Source organism: Panthera leo, chromosome D2, assembly GCF_018350215.1.
Source record: "Panthera leo isolate Ple1 chromosome D2, P.leo_Ple1_pat1.1, whole genome shotgun sequence".
NCBI lineage: Eukaryota > Metazoa > Chordata > Mammalia > Carnivora > Felidae > Panthera > Panthera leo.
In genome coordinates, this window is record NC_056689.1 from 6,535,041 (window position 1) to 6,551,930 (window position 16,890).

At 50.6% G+C, this 16,890-nt stretch overlaps 1 protein-coding gene across 3 annotated transcripts in view; it reads right to left on the reverse strand.

The window, feature by feature from the left end:
* The window catches only part of ASAH2 (N-acylsphingosine amidohydrolase 2), an 89,051-nt gene extending 72,842 nt beyond the window's left edge, over positions 1 to 16,209 (reverse strand). For all 3 annotated transcript variants that reach the window (XM_042908697.1, XM_042908695.1, XM_042908696.1), the window contains exon 1: positions 14,812 to 16,209. The gene's annotated coding sequence lies outside the window, so the exon portion shown is untranslated. The remainder of the gene's footprint in view (positions 1 to 14,811) is intronic.
* Positions 16,210 to 16,890: the final 681 nt, after the last annotated feature.

The following is a 16,890-nucleotide window of genomic DNA, read 5'->3' on the forward strand; positions in this document are numbered from 1 at the left end:
GCTCAGGTCATGATCTCACAGTTCGTGGGTTCGAACACTGGATTGGGCTCTGTGCTGACAGCTCAGAGCCTGGAGCCTGCTTCGGATTCTGTGTCTCCCTCTCTCTCTACCCCTCCCCTGTTCGTTCTCGCTCTCTCTCTCAAAAATAAACATTAAAAACATATGTTTTAATTAAAAAAGAGAAAAGACTTAAACATAAGACCTGAAACCATAAAACTCCTAGAAGAAAGGACCCTGGCAATGATGTTTTGGATAGGACACAAAAAGCCCAGGCACCAAAAGCAGAAATCACAAGTGGGATGACATCAGACTAAAGCCTCCGTACAACAGAGGAAACCACTAACAAAATGAAAAGGCAACCTACGGAATGGGAGAGAATATTTGTACACCATATGTGAGAGAAGGGATTAATATCCAAAATATGTAAAGAACTCATATAACTCAATAACAAAAAAAACAGACAACCAACTTAAAAATGGGCAGAAGGGGGGCACCTGAGTGACTCTGTTCATTGAGCGTCTGACTCTTGGTTTCAGCTCAGGTCACGATCTCACAGTTCACGAGATCAAGCCCCACATCAGGCTCTGTGCCGACAGTGTGGAGCCTGCTTGGGATTCTCTCTCTCCCTCTTTTTCTGCCCCTCCGCTGCTTGTGCTCTCTTTCTCTCTCTCTCAAGAATAAATAAACTTAAAAAAAATTTTTTTAACGTGTATTCATTCTTGAGAGAGAGAGAGAGACAGAGTGCAAGTGGGGGGAGGGGTGGAGAGAGAGGGAGACACAGAATCCGAAGCAGGCTCCAGGCTCCGAGCTGTCAGCACAGAGTCCGACACAGGGCTCGAACTCACGGACCGCGAGATCATGACCTGAGCCGAAATCAAGAGTCGGACACTTAACCAACTGAGCCACCCAGGTGCCCCTAAAAAATTTTTTAAATGGGCAGAGCTAGTGGACATTTTTTCCACAGAAGACATCCAAATGACAAACAGATGAAGAGATGTTCAATGTTGCGTTTCAAAATATACTAAAATCTCTTTAATTCAGAGGTCACATTTCAGGCAGTCTCAACTCTAAGACATAGTTACAAATGGGAAATAAATATAAAAGGTCTCCAGATCACAGAAACTTATGAAATAAAGTCCGCATTTTAAACCATAGGAGAGGGGAGCCTGGGTGGCTCAGTCAGTTAAGCGTCCAACTCCAGCTCAGGTCATGATCTTGTGGTTTGTGAGTTTGAGCCCTGTGTTGGGCTCCGAGCTGACAGTGCAGAGCCTGTTTAGGATTCTCTCTCCCTCTCTCTCTCTCTCAAAATAATAAATAAAAACTTAAAAAAATAAAAACTTTTTAAAAAATAAACCATAGGAGAGCCTCTTCGGCTCGTGCAGAGCCTATTGACTTTTAATTTACATATAGTTCTAACCAAACATTCTTTTTCTTCCAATTACAGAAAATTGGAATACTCCAGGTTTCCAGAAGCAGGCACACAGGTGATAAGAGTGACAAGCAATTGGAAGACGTTCAAAAGAGAGGGGGGTCAGCCCATGACAATGATCAGTGGCCAGAGGGACAGCCTGAGTCCTTTTCGTTTAAAATCTCTAGGACAGCAGGGAAATGCAAACCAGATTTGAAAACATTCCCTTCAAGATGTTTTTTTTTTTTCCCCCAAGTTTGGGGTTTAAAAGAAAGCACTCCCAAGTCTTAAAGCTATCGAAAATACAAAGAGAGACAGAGACAAAGAGAGAACTAGAGTAATCCATTTCGAAATACTCCCGGGATGTGAGGGAACTTTTTATTTTCTGCATCTTGCTTAACCTTATTAAAATTTGTCGCAACGGTCGTGTATTACCTCTGCGATCAAAAGGTATTGTCTTCAACGGATGGATACAGGATACGAAAACATCACGTCGGGTGAACGATTTTCCAAGTAGGCTGGAAAGGAGGTGTCAACTCTGCTAGTCTGTTCTTGCCTATCCTTACTGAAGAACAACCACTACTAAAAATAGAGTTTCCGTTGCTTTTCTCAGCTCGACGAAGCAGAATGTGTCACTTCAGAGGCCATCTTGGTCCAACTCTTAAGTCGGTTGCCCGATCCCATGGGGCGTTTAGAAATATTGAGGCACCAACTTACTTAGGCGAGTTCTACCTGCTTTTTCATTTCACTAATGGGAGAACAGGCTGAGCTGCCTTTCATGCCCTCACAAGCTGAACTTTGGATGCACCACAAGAGACAAAGTTTCTTCTGAATTGGATAATTAAGTTGGTGTTTACATAAAAGAACTGATACAGCCAAGTGGCACAGAGCTGTGACCAAGTTGCTGAGCCTGTTGTGTCACAAATGAGTCCAAAGGTAAAGGCATCGTTGAAGAGGAGCGTGTTTTGCGTTCCAGTGTGTTAAGTCCAGAGTTGATACGTTCGAAAGATTTAACTACGGGTTCAGCCTGGGCAACGACCAATTGGAGCAGATGCCAGAGTAAACAGCTGGTCTACCTGTACCAGTGCCTTCCTGCTGAACATCAATGAGTTATAAGCCTTAGAAGTAGAATAAGTAATCATCCGACCAAAAATAAATAGATAAAGCTCTGCAGTCCATCCTGAAAGAGACAGACCACAGATAGCAGGTTGTACATTGACCCTTGTGAGCACCGTTAAAGGGGAAAAACATAGGCGTGCCTTGGGTGGCTCCGTCGGTTAAGCGTCTGACTTCGGCTCAGGCCATGATCTTGAGTTCACGAGTTCGAGCCCCGCGTGGGGCTCTGTGCTGACAGCTCAGAGCCCGGAGCCCGCTTCGGATTCTCTGTCTCCCTCTCTCTCTGCCCTTCCCCCACTCACGCTCTGTCTCTCTCTCTTTCAAAAATAAACACACACTTAAAAAATAATGTTATGAAGGGGAAAAACATCAGAAAACTGGCACAATCCTCCTGACCGGCCTGCCGTCCCTGCTGGGTGACTCTTTCTCTGCAGTTCCTGCCATAATAAAACTGAATTGTGAGATGAAAGAAAATGCCTTGCTCTAGTTTCGGCAGGTTGTAAGCCAAATTATCCCTGAAAACCCTTTGGAGGGAGAAAAAAATTCAATTAGTAGAGGAGAAAAATGAGATATGAGTGACACTTAAAATCTCGCCTGGGGAGAGAGAATCTGTCTCCATCACACCCATGCTACAGGCAGAAGGAGGCGAGGGGACCCAGTTATCAGCAGCTCTCCTAAGTGCTCAGGGTTTCACAGCAGGTAAACCACGGAGTGAAAGCCGCGGACGCAGCACAAGTGCAGACGTGATGACAAATGACAACGTGTATCGAGAAGCCGACAGGCAGGGATCACTGAGGATTGTCACAGCCAGAAGAGTGTGCTCATCTAAAGGGGAGTCCCCACTCACTGGTGCCACGAGAAAACGAAGGTCCAAGGTTGATGGATTTTTTTTTTTTTTTGGCGGAAAGTTAGTGATATGGGGCTTACCTTAAATTTCTTGATTTTCAAATATAGGCAAACCATTACAAATTTTTTTTTTAATGTTTATTTTCAAGAGACAGAGAGAGAGAGAGAGAGAGAGAGGGAGAGGCAGAGAAGGAGGGAAACGCAGATTCCGAAGCAGGCTCCAGACTCCGAGCTGCCGGCACAGAGCCCGACGTGGGGCTCAAACCCACAAACCTGGAGAGCATGACCTGAGCCCAAGTGGGACGCTTAACCGACTGAGCCACCCAGGCGCCCCTAGGCAAACCATTTTTTAAAAAAAATACCTCATTACTTACACTATGCGAGACAAATTGAACATATGCAGGGTTGTTACAGCCTCTGATTTAATCCATTGCTTCCCTCGTTTAAATATATTCCTTGAGGGGCGCCTGGGGGCTCAGTCGGTTAAGCTTCTAATTGGCTCAGGTCATGATCTCGCGATTCATGGGTTCGAGCCCTGCGTCAAGCTCTGTGCCGACAGCTCAGGGCCTGGAGCCTGCTTCGGATTCCGTGTGTGTGTCTCTCTCTGCCCCTCCCCTGGACCTGCCAGTTTAAGGATGGCCTGTGCCACATGGCTCATCTCTGTTCCACGCGGTCTCTCATTCTCCTGCAAGCTGGCCCAGGTTTGCTTGTGTGGCAGCTAGGCAACTGTCCAAGAAAACGAGTGGAAACCTGCAAGTCTTTGAGGGCCAGGCTCAGAACTGGCGCCTTGTAACTTCTGCTGCCTTGTACTGCCCAAAGCACGTTGCGGGGCCAGCTCAGATTCAGGGGGAGGAGAAGTGGTCTCCACGTCTCATGCTGCAGAAGGTGTGGGTTCAGGGAGGGGTGGAGAACTGTGGTCATCCGGGCCATCGACTTCACCTGATAAGAAGGCACGTGCAAAGTTGACTTCTGGGAAACTCCGGGTCGTCTGCTGTTTCGAGAGCAGAGAAGGCAAAGGGGGGACACCGAGCAAAGACAGGACAAGGGTGGCGAGAAGAGGCCAGTTCGTGGAGGTCCTACCAGGTATGTGGCCCAGTGAAATACAAAGATGTTTTAAATCATTCTCTTGGATTTTGCAGGGAATACAAGACAGATGCCAAGTAAACACAACGCAAGGTTGAACGTAAGCATCTTACATAAGATGCTCTGGGGGCTTGCAGAAAGGAGAGATCCTCTCTAGTTTGAAAAATCAAGGCGGGCTTCATGAACAAGATGGAATTGAAGCCAAACTTTGAAGAAGAAACCAGATTTGGCCAGGGAGAGGTGTGGATGCTGGAGCGTCAGCGCAGGGGAAGGAATGTCCCAAATATATACAACAGCAGACAGCGTGGTTTGGGTAAACTGAGGCAGCAGTCCCCAATCGTTTTCTCCCTTAACCTTCTGAAAGATGCTCTTCATATGTGACACTCCCACGTCCGTACCCCAATATGTCAGGGTGAGGACAGGATACAGTGTTACAGAAGGTGGCCGGCGCTCTGGATGTAACCCCACCCCTTGTCGCCCGCTGGTCCATTGTGACCCTGAGCCTGAGACCCACTGATGTAGGCTTTGTCGGGGGGCAATAAAATCTACAGCTGAGGGATAAGTTACTGGATGTTCTCAAATGTTCTGAAATGCCAGGCTGGGGAATCTTAACTGAGTGAACGCAGGAAAGGGTCCCCGAATGTGTTTGAGTGAGATAAACACGTGAAGAGACCTGCATTTTTGCAAACATAAAGGAGCAGGTGGGGCTAACAGACAATGCTTATTTCCCATCCCCTGGCATGGCCAACATCACTAACTGACCACAGGACTTCTTGAGGCCCTCCAAATGTGTCCCTGCTCAGTGCTCTAATGCTGTAGAAGTTGGAGCTGAAACAGGCAGCCGTTGAAGAGTTGAGACCCCATTTGGGGGGGAGGGGAAGCAGAGCTTAGGTGGTCTGTGGAGGTGACAGTGGGAACAGAAAGGAGGAAGATATCAGAGAAGCGCTGACTATCCCACTAGGAGTTGCCACCAGGTCAACATGGGAAAAGGAGAAGAGGGAAGACCAAGCGTCAGTCCAATTTTTGAAGGGCGGGAGAGAATCATGGTGCCATGTGCCAAAAGAAGAAACTAGGGGAAATCAACTGATTGTGCGGTGGAGAAGGAAGTGGGTTCGTTGTGAGTTCTGGGTATAAACACAAGGCCCAAAAGCCATCAGGACGAGGGCTAAGGCCGACGCTCGTAACTCTCACGCCGAACCAAAACGTCACAAACATAGCGTTTCTTCCAAGCTTCCAGCAACGTCGAAAGGGCGCGTGTGGGAGAGAAACACGCTTCTTGTTTCTTCTTGGACTATCACGACCTTGTTCGAGATTCCTGCTGGAACCCGGAAGACGGAGAGAGGTGAAACATTGGTGGTGGAAGGGTTTTGCCTTTCTTTCGCGGGAGAAACAGCTGGAAAGAAGCACTCCTGTGTCCGGGCCGTGGCTGTGCACGTCGAAGCCCGAACTTCCCTGCTCCATTCTTCAACCACTGCTTTGTGTCTGCAGGAAGCGCCGACTCAACGCATCGCGGAAAACTTGATCCAATTTTGACAGCCATTGTTCTGCGACGTCTGAATCGAGATCGTTTTTCATGCAACGAAAGTGGAGGCCCATGTTCCGAGGAGAGGAGCTAAATTTCTAGTCACGTACTTTGCAGGGAGATGGTAAACAATGGTGGCTTAAGAGGAAGGGTTCTAGATTAAGATTTTTTTTTTTTTTTAGTATTTATTTTTGAGAGAGAGAGAAAAAGAGAGAGAGGAAATGAGCAGGGGAGGGGCAGAGGGAGAGGGAGACAGGATCTGAATCAGGCTCCCTGCTCCGAGCTGTCAGCACAGAGCCCGACGTGGGGCTCAAACCCACGAACCGTGAGATCATGACCTGAGCTGAAGTTGGATGCTTACCTGACTGAGCCGCCCAGGCGCCCCTCTAGACGGAGATTTCTTGAGGTCAAATCTCAGCAATGCCCTCACTGGAAGAAGTCACTTAACTTGATACATCAATTTCCTCATCTTTGAATTGGAGAGAATACTCACAACTACCTCTTCCTGTGGTTGTGAGGGTTCACTAAGAAGTACATGTCAGGCGGACTGGATGAGTAAATCTGCTTCACAGTGCCCTTTATTTGTTTAGCACAGACGCTTATTAAGTGCTCATGAATAATTCCTCTTATATGTCAGTTTCATCCACAGGGAGTTGTCATTTTCTAGATGGAAAGTTTCCTTTGGTTTTGCATCATCAGATGAGGAACTTCAAGGACCTATCAATGAATGAATGCTCCCAGAGAGGGAGCTCTCCGAAGTGCCCCCACTCTCTGAGAAGATCTAAAGTCATCTTGGCCACAGAGTTCATCTATGTGGGGTGCTGGTCATACTCAGTCTCCGTGGCTGTGAGGTTAGGGAGACGCACTTCAACAAACAATCTTCCACCTTAGAGTTTGGAAAATTTCTTGTTCCTACTCGTATTAACCCAAATAGTAAATGAGCTGGAAAAGGATTAGAGTACTCTTAAACTTCAGCTGCAAAGGTTCACTTATAAATTCTTCCCCTTATGAACACAGTAACATAAAGATGGGGTTATGTGTCTCCATCAACATAGTTCAGGGGTCTGAACATTTAGAAAAAGTGATAGCATTCCCTGGAAAGGTGACCTGGCCAGAATGCTCCTCGTTTTCGAACTTGTAGAGTTTTGCCACTAAGTAAACCTGATCATGGGTCTATCATGTGTTCTTTAACAATACAAAATAGTTTCTCCCAAAGGCAATTTTTTCCCTCTTAATGTCTTAAGGCAGCATCTCATCTCTTTGTCACAGAATTTTCTGTGACATGTCCTGGGAGCGGTGGGTTGCTACCCATTTAACACCTGGCTCTCCGGGCATAGACAGCCCCGGCGTGTTGTACTGGTGTGTATGTGAACACTCCCGCCATGGTTGATTTCAGGCCCCCCGAGGAAAACACTGGAAGTATATACAGCTGGCCCCAACGCACCAATGTGAACTTTCCTTACCCCACCGTTGTCATGACACAAACCACCTTCTAAGCCCTGAATGAGACATTTCTTAAGCATAGTCTAAGATAACAATGTTGTCCCTGGAGCTAGGGAGGCAATGGGGAGCAGGAATTGAGACTGGATATTCCAGATGGCTGCCGAAACCATATCCAACGGGTACACACTGCTGTGTTCTGTATCACAAATACACTTGCTGTTTTCCTTTCTGTTAGCTGCTGCTCCCAGACCAGGCCAGTCTGCAAGAGCAACAAAGAAAGGTGGGTAGCAGTAAAGAAAAACAATACGGAAAACAGTTGCAGAAGATTCTCGGAGGGCCTCAGGGACCTCATTTCTTGGCAGGATCCTAAGAAGCTCGTCAGCAGACATTCAAATTCTCCTTCACGGTCATCAGTGCTATTCTCTGCACCGCCCTCTTGTGGCCTCACCGCCTGCCAGAATCTAGTGATGGATGACTAACCCCTGACCACCTTCTTCCTCCTTCTCGAGCGTCGTAAGGTCACTGAAGCTGTCCTCAGTGAGGTGTGAGGAGAAGCCTCATGACCATGGACACAACAGTTTCTGGTTTCCAGTGTTCTGGAGAAATTTGGGACAGATTCCCACGTGCTAGATGGGAAAATTGGGGAGGGGGGACTACTTAGAGTCACAGCCCAAGTGTCCCCTGCTGCAGGAGGTCTGGGTATCAGAGTTCTTTCCCTTTAGGGTGACCCTTGACATTCAAGTCCGGTGATAGGAAGTGGCTCTTCACCTCCTGTTTAAGAGTCTTGATCCTAAGACTGGATAACTCATTACCTCAAAGGTTTTATGAGCATTTTTTCAAACACACCCATTCCACCCTGGTTCTGCTAGAACTTCTGGAACCTGCCCTGAGAGACGATGGTCCAGATTAGCCTGGTTCCCTCTCAATGATGCATTTGCGCTAGAGATGTGGTGAGCTCTCCATTTCTCTCATCTACCGTTGACCTTGGAGCAGGAGTAGAAAGAAGGGGCATCCTTTTCTGTGAGAGGAAGAGAAAGGAGGAGGAGGCTGGCGACATTCTCCCTGCAGAAGGCTTTGAAAGGTGCCCATTTGGAAGAACGTGTAAAACCAGCTACCGGTGTCTGTTCTTTAGCCAATGAGACAAGCCTTCTAGGTGTCACCTCACATCACAAACGGTTTCCTTTTGGCAAAGGGGACGGGGTTGGGGGCCACGCCTCTCCTCAGCCTCCTACCGAGAATCCAGCGATCCCCCAGCTGGAGCTCATGGCTTAACCCATTTCTTCCTCTCACACTTTACACACTCCTCCATTCTGGTACCTAGGGTTTCATGAGTGTCTCTCTCTCCACTGGAAGCTTTGGTGTCAGAGCCCATCCTATTTCTCTCTGTGTGACCAGCACCACATTTACACACAGGATCCCAATTTTACAAACGAAGCAAGTGAGGCTCGAGGTATTTCGAAGAGCCAGTAAATTACGCACGTGGGACTCGAATTCACATCCTTTTGACTCCAGCTGCAGTGACATCACCCTGATCATCCATGCCACAGATGGCAGTTATTGGTGGCTGATGTGGTCGTGACAAAACAGAGATGGGCTGAGGACTGAATCAACCACGCCTCTGCAATGTGGCCTCCGTAGACACCCAAAAAGGATGGGCTTCTAGGGTCTAGGTTGGGAGACACGTGGAGATTCGCTGCAATGGTGTCCCTGGAGAGGGCGGGGAGGCTCTGGGCCCCTTCCTCATACCTGCCTGGCCCTATGTATCTTTTCTATCTGGCTGTTCCTGAATTATACCCTTTTATAATAAACTGGTCATCTAGCTTAAAAAAAAAAAAAAAGATTAGAGATGGAATGAGATCCAAACAGGCGTTGCTTATGTCCCTATATCCTTGGAAATTCCACCAAGTCCGAGTTTTTGAGGATAGTTCCAATCCACTCAGAATTTCAGACATTCTTCAACGGCTCATATAAAGAAGAGTCATCCAAAAGGATGGGAAGGCCAGGATGACCAAGTTGAGCAGACTCATTACAAGAAGAGGGGAAGGGAAGGAAAAATTAGATACACAGAGGGAGACCACAGCATAAGAGACTCTTAAGTACGGACAACACACTGAGGGTTGCTGGGGGTGGGGGAAACGGGGGACGGGCATGGAGGACGGCACCTGCTGGGATGAACACCGGGGGTCGTATGTAAGCGATGAACCACGGGCATCTACTCCCAAAGCCAAGACGACACCTTATGATAGCTAAGTTGACAATTAAACAACAACAACAACAACAGAACTGGGATTCGAAAAGTTATCTCAGGTCACCCTACATATCTGAGCCAGGAGGCCTCGGGCTGTGAGCCAGAAAAACAGCACGTCTGAGATCCTGCAGCTATGTGGTAAACCTGAAGAAGTTTGCTTCTGAAGACTAAGGATTCGAATCTCACTGTCGAAAACGGGGTAGGAAAGTGAGTTCCCGCCGCTTGACTTCCCCGATTCGGCAACACAACTCTTCAGACCGAATCCAGCTCTCTGAACGCGGATCTGAAGATTCACGGAAAGGACAGCGAAAGGCCATCTTTCGAATTCCCCCTGTGATCGCGACATTCAAATGACCTGAGCGCACACAGCCCTGGAATGCACACAGAATTAAGAAAAGCCGCCTTTGCGAGGGAAACGCACGGGGAGAGGAAGCGTCTCTCCCCTCTCTCCGCCCCCCCCCCCGCCCCTGTCCCTTATTTTAATAAGTCATATTATTCAGGAGGCTAATAAACATCTGTTTCTTCTCAGTGTCAAGGGAGCCTGTGTGCACACGCGAGCAACCGTGGCTCTCTGTCCTCGGGGGAGAAAACAAAGCACCATCCATCCAAGCCCAGCTACGTACCTGCGGCGGCAGCTGGCTGTTCAGAGAGGCAAGCGGGTCCCCGTCGCGAGCCCGAGTGCCAGGGCACTTGGGTGTCCCCGGCCCCCGCTCTCATGAGCACTGCCGCTTGCTGACTCCCGGAGGCTGAATGCACCAGCCGGGGAAGCCAAGGCTCTCCAACTTAACTACTTGTGTGCTGACTCACACACCGGGCAGGACGCGCCCCAGCTGAGCCTGCTTGTGGAAAAACCCTGCCTGGGCCTCCCAAGGTCACACCTGGAGGCCGTCCCCAAGCACCCTGCACGGACACGGCGTGGGAAGGAGGCGTGCGTCTTCTCAGACATACCTGCCTCCCGCGTTTGATGTGGAAAAGGACACCCTTTCCTCCGCCGGGTCCCCTACGCCGCACTGCGAGGCGACGTCGGGGGACAAATCCACCCAGAGACGTGGGGTAGGGTCACTGCCTGCGGAGGAGTCAGGCTCCGCGCAGAGGGGCCGCCTCGCTGGTCTGGAAACGGTGTCACTGGAGAGACTGATTACACCCAACCGCCCTGGTAGCTCAGGGCAGCAAACGCAGCAACGTCCACACTGTGCCCGGCCAAAAAAACGGAGCATCGGCTGCCTGCAGTACAGTCTGCTTTAGACTGCGTGGTTTCTGGGGCCCCCGGGGGGGTGGTGGGAAATCCACTCTTCCAACCTTTGGGGCCCCGGTATCGACGGCAGGGAAGAGAAGACAAAGACCTCTCGCGTCTGATCAGGCCCCTCAAGGGCACGACATCCCGTCCGTCTGTTGTCTCCATGACAGGAAGCACAGGTGCCCAGGATTTTGAAAACCGGGGCCGCTTTCCTAGTTCTTGTTGGGCCGCTTCCCAGAAGCCGGAGGGGCGAAGCTTGCCTCTGAGCCCAGGGCAAAGCCCTGCTTTTCTTCAGGCGCAGCACAATCCACCCTGGGGTTCATGGAGGAGTTGGCTGCAAGGCAGGGAGGAGCGAGCGGCTGGGGATGGACCGTTGAAGGCGCCCGGAGACAGCCGGACAGCCGCGCGGGGATCTGCGGCCCGACTCGGCCCAGGCCCCCCCTGCAGCCCCCTGCCTGGAGTGGCCGAGCCTCCCGCAGCGATGTCTCACCTCCTAACTGGGCCCCGAGGCTGCAGGGCCTCCTGCGCCTGAAGCGCGTCTACCTGGGGGTCCTGCGAGCTGACGCTCGGGGAGTCACATGCATCCGTGCACAGAGCACGGCCTACAGGCTGAGTGCGTAATAATACGGGCCGTGTAAGCAACAGCAGCAGTCAGTGTGCAGAACGCTGTATATATGCCCTGTAGGGAGGGCTCCTTGCTCTCCCGCGACATCTGTGCTCCTCGCTTCTTCCGGGCCTCCTGTGCGGTCTGGAGTGGCCGTTCGCTGAGGTCCGGCCACTGGGGCGTGAGCGGAAGTGACAGGCACCGACGCCGGCCTTGGCCCCCCACGTGCTTCTCCAGGCTCCCACGCGGTCTCGGAGGGAGATGCCCACAGTGACCCTGGATGTTCCACGAAGAAGTAGGTAGAAAGCCTCCGTCAGCCTGAATGACCACACAGAGCTGCTGACCTTTGCGATTCCTTTTCAATCATGGTGGGGGGAGGGGGTGGGGATGGATGCAAAGCTGAACACTTTCTTTCAAAATTCCCTTCGGGGTATGTGAGCAACACAGTTCAAACACAGCTTGTCTGCAGAGCAAAGGCTAGACTCCTTCACGGGGTATTCAAACCCACCCAGCCCAAGGCCTCTGCCTTTGACCTGGCCTTTGACATTTTCCTGGTCATGCTGGGCACCTGGGCCTCTTTATGGCTCCTAAATGCACCTGTCCTATCCCATCCCTGCTCAAACTTTTATCCTCAAAATACTTTCTCACCTACTCCCCGGTTAACTGAGTCATACCTCCCTGAGTTCAAAAACAAGGCTGCAAATTCTCTGACACTCCGTCCGTGGAATAGAGGGGATCTGTGTCATCCCCCCCACCCCAAGACTCGGTGGGTTTATGGCTGCCCGTGATGACAACAGAGGACATGGAATCTCTGCCGTGTGACTTCTGAGGCTGGGTCACAAAAGCCTTGTGTCAATTCTCCATTTCCTGGAGCACTTGCCCTTGGATCTGTTAAAATAACAAAATCCAACTGAGTCCGTTGTAAAGATCTTCCTGGCTTTATTCAATGATTCGTGTATTGGGCGGCACCCCAATACAGACAGGAAGGGGCTTCGAGGAGCTGTGCAAAACGGATGCCTTTGATAGGCAGCAGGGGGCAGGACAAGACAGTTATGCTGGGGGTGGGGGGGAGAAAGCAGGTTGGTTATTGCAAGGTTACTTTCCTTTAGGGGAAGGCAGGGGTCTCTCAGGCAGATGGTTTAACTCGTGCTGATGAGGTGATTCCCGATTGACTGGTTTAAGATTCCTTCCTTGGAGAGCCAAAAATGTAATTAAGTCTGAGTTTGGTGGTGTGGGGCTTAGCATAAGCAACTCCATTTTGGACCGACCTGTTGTCTTGTCTTTAACAGAAGCCTGGGTCGCTGTGTAAGAAGTCTGGAAATCCTGAAGCTACTATGCTGCAGGGACCACACGTAGATGCTTTGGTCACAGTTGCGAATGGTCTCCTTTCAGCTACCCGCACGGAGGCGCCAGATAGACAAGTGAATCGGGGTCAGACTCCAAAGCAGTCCGTCCACCAGCAGGATCCAATGGAGGATCACCAATGCCACACTGAGGAGCAGTGTCTCCCAGCCAAGTTCTGCCCGGATTCCTGACCCACAAAACTATCAGCCACAATCAGACACCTGTCACTTTAAGCCACTATGCTTGGAGTAGTTTGGTATGAAGCAAACATAACTGCAACGCCCTTCTTCGGGGCCCAACACACCGTCTATATTTTTCCAGAAGCTTTATCTACCATCCTCCCCATTTAGATCTCTGGGTTGTTCGATCCTTTAGAATTCTGGTCTTGGGTTATTTCTTTTTTAATAGGGAGTTGTCCAGCCGCTCTTTGTAGCACTTTACATAACAATGAGTGAACACGTTGATCAATAAGAATACTGAGCACGTAACACGAAGCCTCCTAGAACTGTGGGGTGGACGAGCAGGAGCTGGGGAAGGCAGGTGCTCTCCACCTGGTTTCGCTCTCTCTGGGCACCAGAATCTTGACCGTGATGATCAGGTGGTATTCATCCAACCCAATATTTATTCTCACGTATCTATTGAATGCCAACCGTCTGGCAACCATACTCTTTTGGACCCAAACAAAGCCCATCTTCTCATGAGACCCCCGTTCTACATGGAAGGAGACAAGCAAAAAATAAATGTAATCTGTTAGGTCTCTGTTAGGTCGTGTGTGCGAAGAGGAAGAAGGCGGCAGAACAAGAGGTGAGAGAATGTTGTTCTGTGTGATATAATCAAAGAAGTCCTCTGACAGCGTGACGGTCCAACAGACACCTGAAGGAAGCGGGAGAAAGAACGAGCCGTGTTTCTGCCCGAGGGAGCGCATTCCTGGGGAAAGGAAGGCCAGTGATAAAGGTCTCCCCCGACGAGAGTGCGGTGGATGGGTTGAAGGAGGACAAACTGGCCCGGGGGGCCTGAGCCGCGAGACCAAGACTGGAGCAGTGGCGACGGGGCCAAGGTGTGCGGAGTGGACCAGCAGGGGTGGCGGGCGGGAAGGGCTCGAGGACGCTTGGCGGTGCGCTGACTTCAGTGAGAAGCAGTGAGACGTTGACGGGCAGAGCAGCGGCACCATCTGAGCCTTGGAAAGCTTTCTCGCGTACCTGTCACCCGGGTTCCTGGGTGACCACACGCTGCAGAGGGGCGGGTTGAGGAGCAGTGAGGCGGATGGAGAGGCTCCCGCCCACCCCCAAGCCAGAGGCTGGGACCAGGGGCTGGAGGCGGAGGTGGTGGAAGCGGTGGGTCACAGTAAGGGTGTGTCAGAAGGTGGAGGCAACAGGATTTCCTGGCGGGCTGCGAAGGATGGGAGAGAAACAGGAGGCACGAGTGATTCCACAGCCTTCTGGCTGGAGCACGGGGAGAGTGAGATGGGCTGGGAGCGATCCACTCTCTGCAGAGACACCAGGAGAAAATACATTGCAAAGCGTGATGGGTTTCCAAGTTGACAGTTACGGACTAGCTTTGGTGCGAATTAGGGTTGGAAATCAAAGAGGGAGGCTAAAGTCATGTGAAAAAAATTTTTTTAAGTGCTTTATTTATTTTTGAGAGAGAGAGACAGGGAGAGAGCGAGCATGAGCGGGGGAGGGGCAGAGAGAAAGGGAGACACAAAATCGGAAGCAGGCTCCAGGCTCCCAGCTGTCAGCACAGAGCCCGACGCGGGGCTCGAACTCACGGACGGCGAGATCATGACCTGAGCTGAAAGCAAGAGTCCGACGCTTAAGGGACGGAGCCACCCAGGTGCCCCTCGTCCAAGTATCTTTCAAGAGAAGAAGAGCCTGGGCCATTGACTCTCTTCCGACGCGTCCAAATTTTTACTCATCTACAGTTTGCTAAATGACTTCCAGCCTCCCACGACCCCCACTACCTTTTCATTTCCACGTGGGGTCCGACTGGGGCCGTGTGTCCTGTGCCAAAAACCAGAAACAGCAGCAGTAGCTTATTCTCCTCCTGTGTTCGGATGCACTGTCCGAAGTTTGCTCTCATTGCCATGCTCACAATTAGACTGGTTTCGAGATGACAGTGCGCCGCCCGCACAGGCCACTTGCTGCCTTCATCCCGACCGGGGGCCGCGGGTCTGGAACCCAGAGTGGGGGGCGGGGGGCATCTGGGTCTGCGGGGCTCCTGCGACACCGCTGACCTTCGGTGCTTCGGCTGACGGGGCTGGGGGGGGAAGCGCCCCTTCCTGTTCAGGGCGCAAACCGGGAAGGCCTTATCCCGTGCCCCCTGGAACTCGAGCCCCCTTCCTGCCTGCAAGCCCTTCCCCTTCCGGCCCCAGAGCGTAGCTGCCGTTTCTCTGATTCACACACACCACCCGCACCAGGCGCGAGTAGCCCCACGTTCGGAGTGACACAGCTTGTCCCCTGGCCTCTCGCGTTTCAGCCGGCCCAGTGGAGGCCGGGGGCTGTTCTATTCCGTGGGGCTCCCCCAGCCCCCCACCGTGCCCCCAGGACGCTCGGAGGGAGACTCGGTGATGAGTTTTAGCTAAAGCGACGGCTTCTCCTTGCAGAATGCCGGGTGCAAGCCGCGCGGCGTTGGGAGAGAGACTGTAGAGGCGAAATCCACGCGGCAGGAGTGGTGCCGGAGGTGTGGGGTCGAGACAGCCCCGGGAGAGGACAGTAGGGCCTCTAATGGGGGAGTCTGCTTTCACTGTTGCGGGGGCATCCCTTAAGTGTTCGGTGGGATGCCCCGGTGAGCTCGGCGGGGCCTCCACTTGTCTTTGCACTTGTAATTTTCATCATGCCCGATGTGGCCCATCTCCCGGGGCCGCCCTGGCGCGGGCCATGCTGCTTCTCCAGCCGGAGGCCCGCGACGCGGATGTGTACGGTTTGCAAAGATGATTCTGGATGCACTTTTCTGTACGTATGTCATCCTTCGGTGGAGTTTATAAAAAGATTTTTACTCCCCAAATTTTTCTAAAAGAACCTCTGATTCGGACGGACTTTAATAATAAGGAACCCTATGAACTCACAGAAGGAAAAAAATTTCCTAGGAGCAAGTCTGGTCATTTTGCTGTTGTTCCCTTCTATTACTTATTTTTTAAAGTTTTGGGGTTTTTTTTGGAATTTATTGATTTGTATTTAAACTGTTGACAAAGATTCACCGGAAAGAATCTGAATAGGTGGGAAAACACAGCCAATACTGCTGAAACACTAAAATAATTCAAGGACATGTGGCTTATAGGTTTGGTCCTTGTAAAATTAAAATTAAATTTTTTTTAATGTTTATTTACTTTTGGGAGAGACAGAGATGGAGAGAGAGGCAGAAAGAGAGGGAGACGCAGAATCTGAAGCGGGCTCCGGGCTCTGAGCTGTCAGCACAGAGCCCTACGTGCGGCTCGAACCCACAAACCATGAGATCGTGACCTGAGCTGAAGTCGGGTGCTCAACTGACTGAGCCACCCAGGCGCCCCCATTTCTTAGAAAATTCAACATACATCTACTTTCTGACCCAGCAATCCCACACCTGGGTAGTATTTACCTACGAGAGTTGAAAACATATAGACCTAAATACATGCACACACACAAGGAAAACGTATACAAGAATATTGTAAGCTGCTTTATTCATAATAGGCACAACTTTGAAACTGTCCAGGTATCAATCCAGAGGGGAGTGGATAAACATACTGCTGTCTATTTATTCAGTGGAATACTTGTCACTGATAAAAAGGAAGGGATTATCCACATGCACGGCAACATGGATGACTGCAAACATATTACACAGAATGAAGTACACAGATGCAAAGAGTACACACATCATACACGGTGGGGCGAGGTGTGTGGTGGAAAATCAGGGTAGGTACGGTAGGTGTTTGCCTCTGGGAGTCATGGTAGGATGGGGGGCTGGCCAAGATTGATGGGGAAGAGGCAGAAAGGCCCCAGTAATCGTCTCTGTCACGATAGGTGTTTGCATAACATAGGCGCATGCATTTGTCAAAACAGCAAAT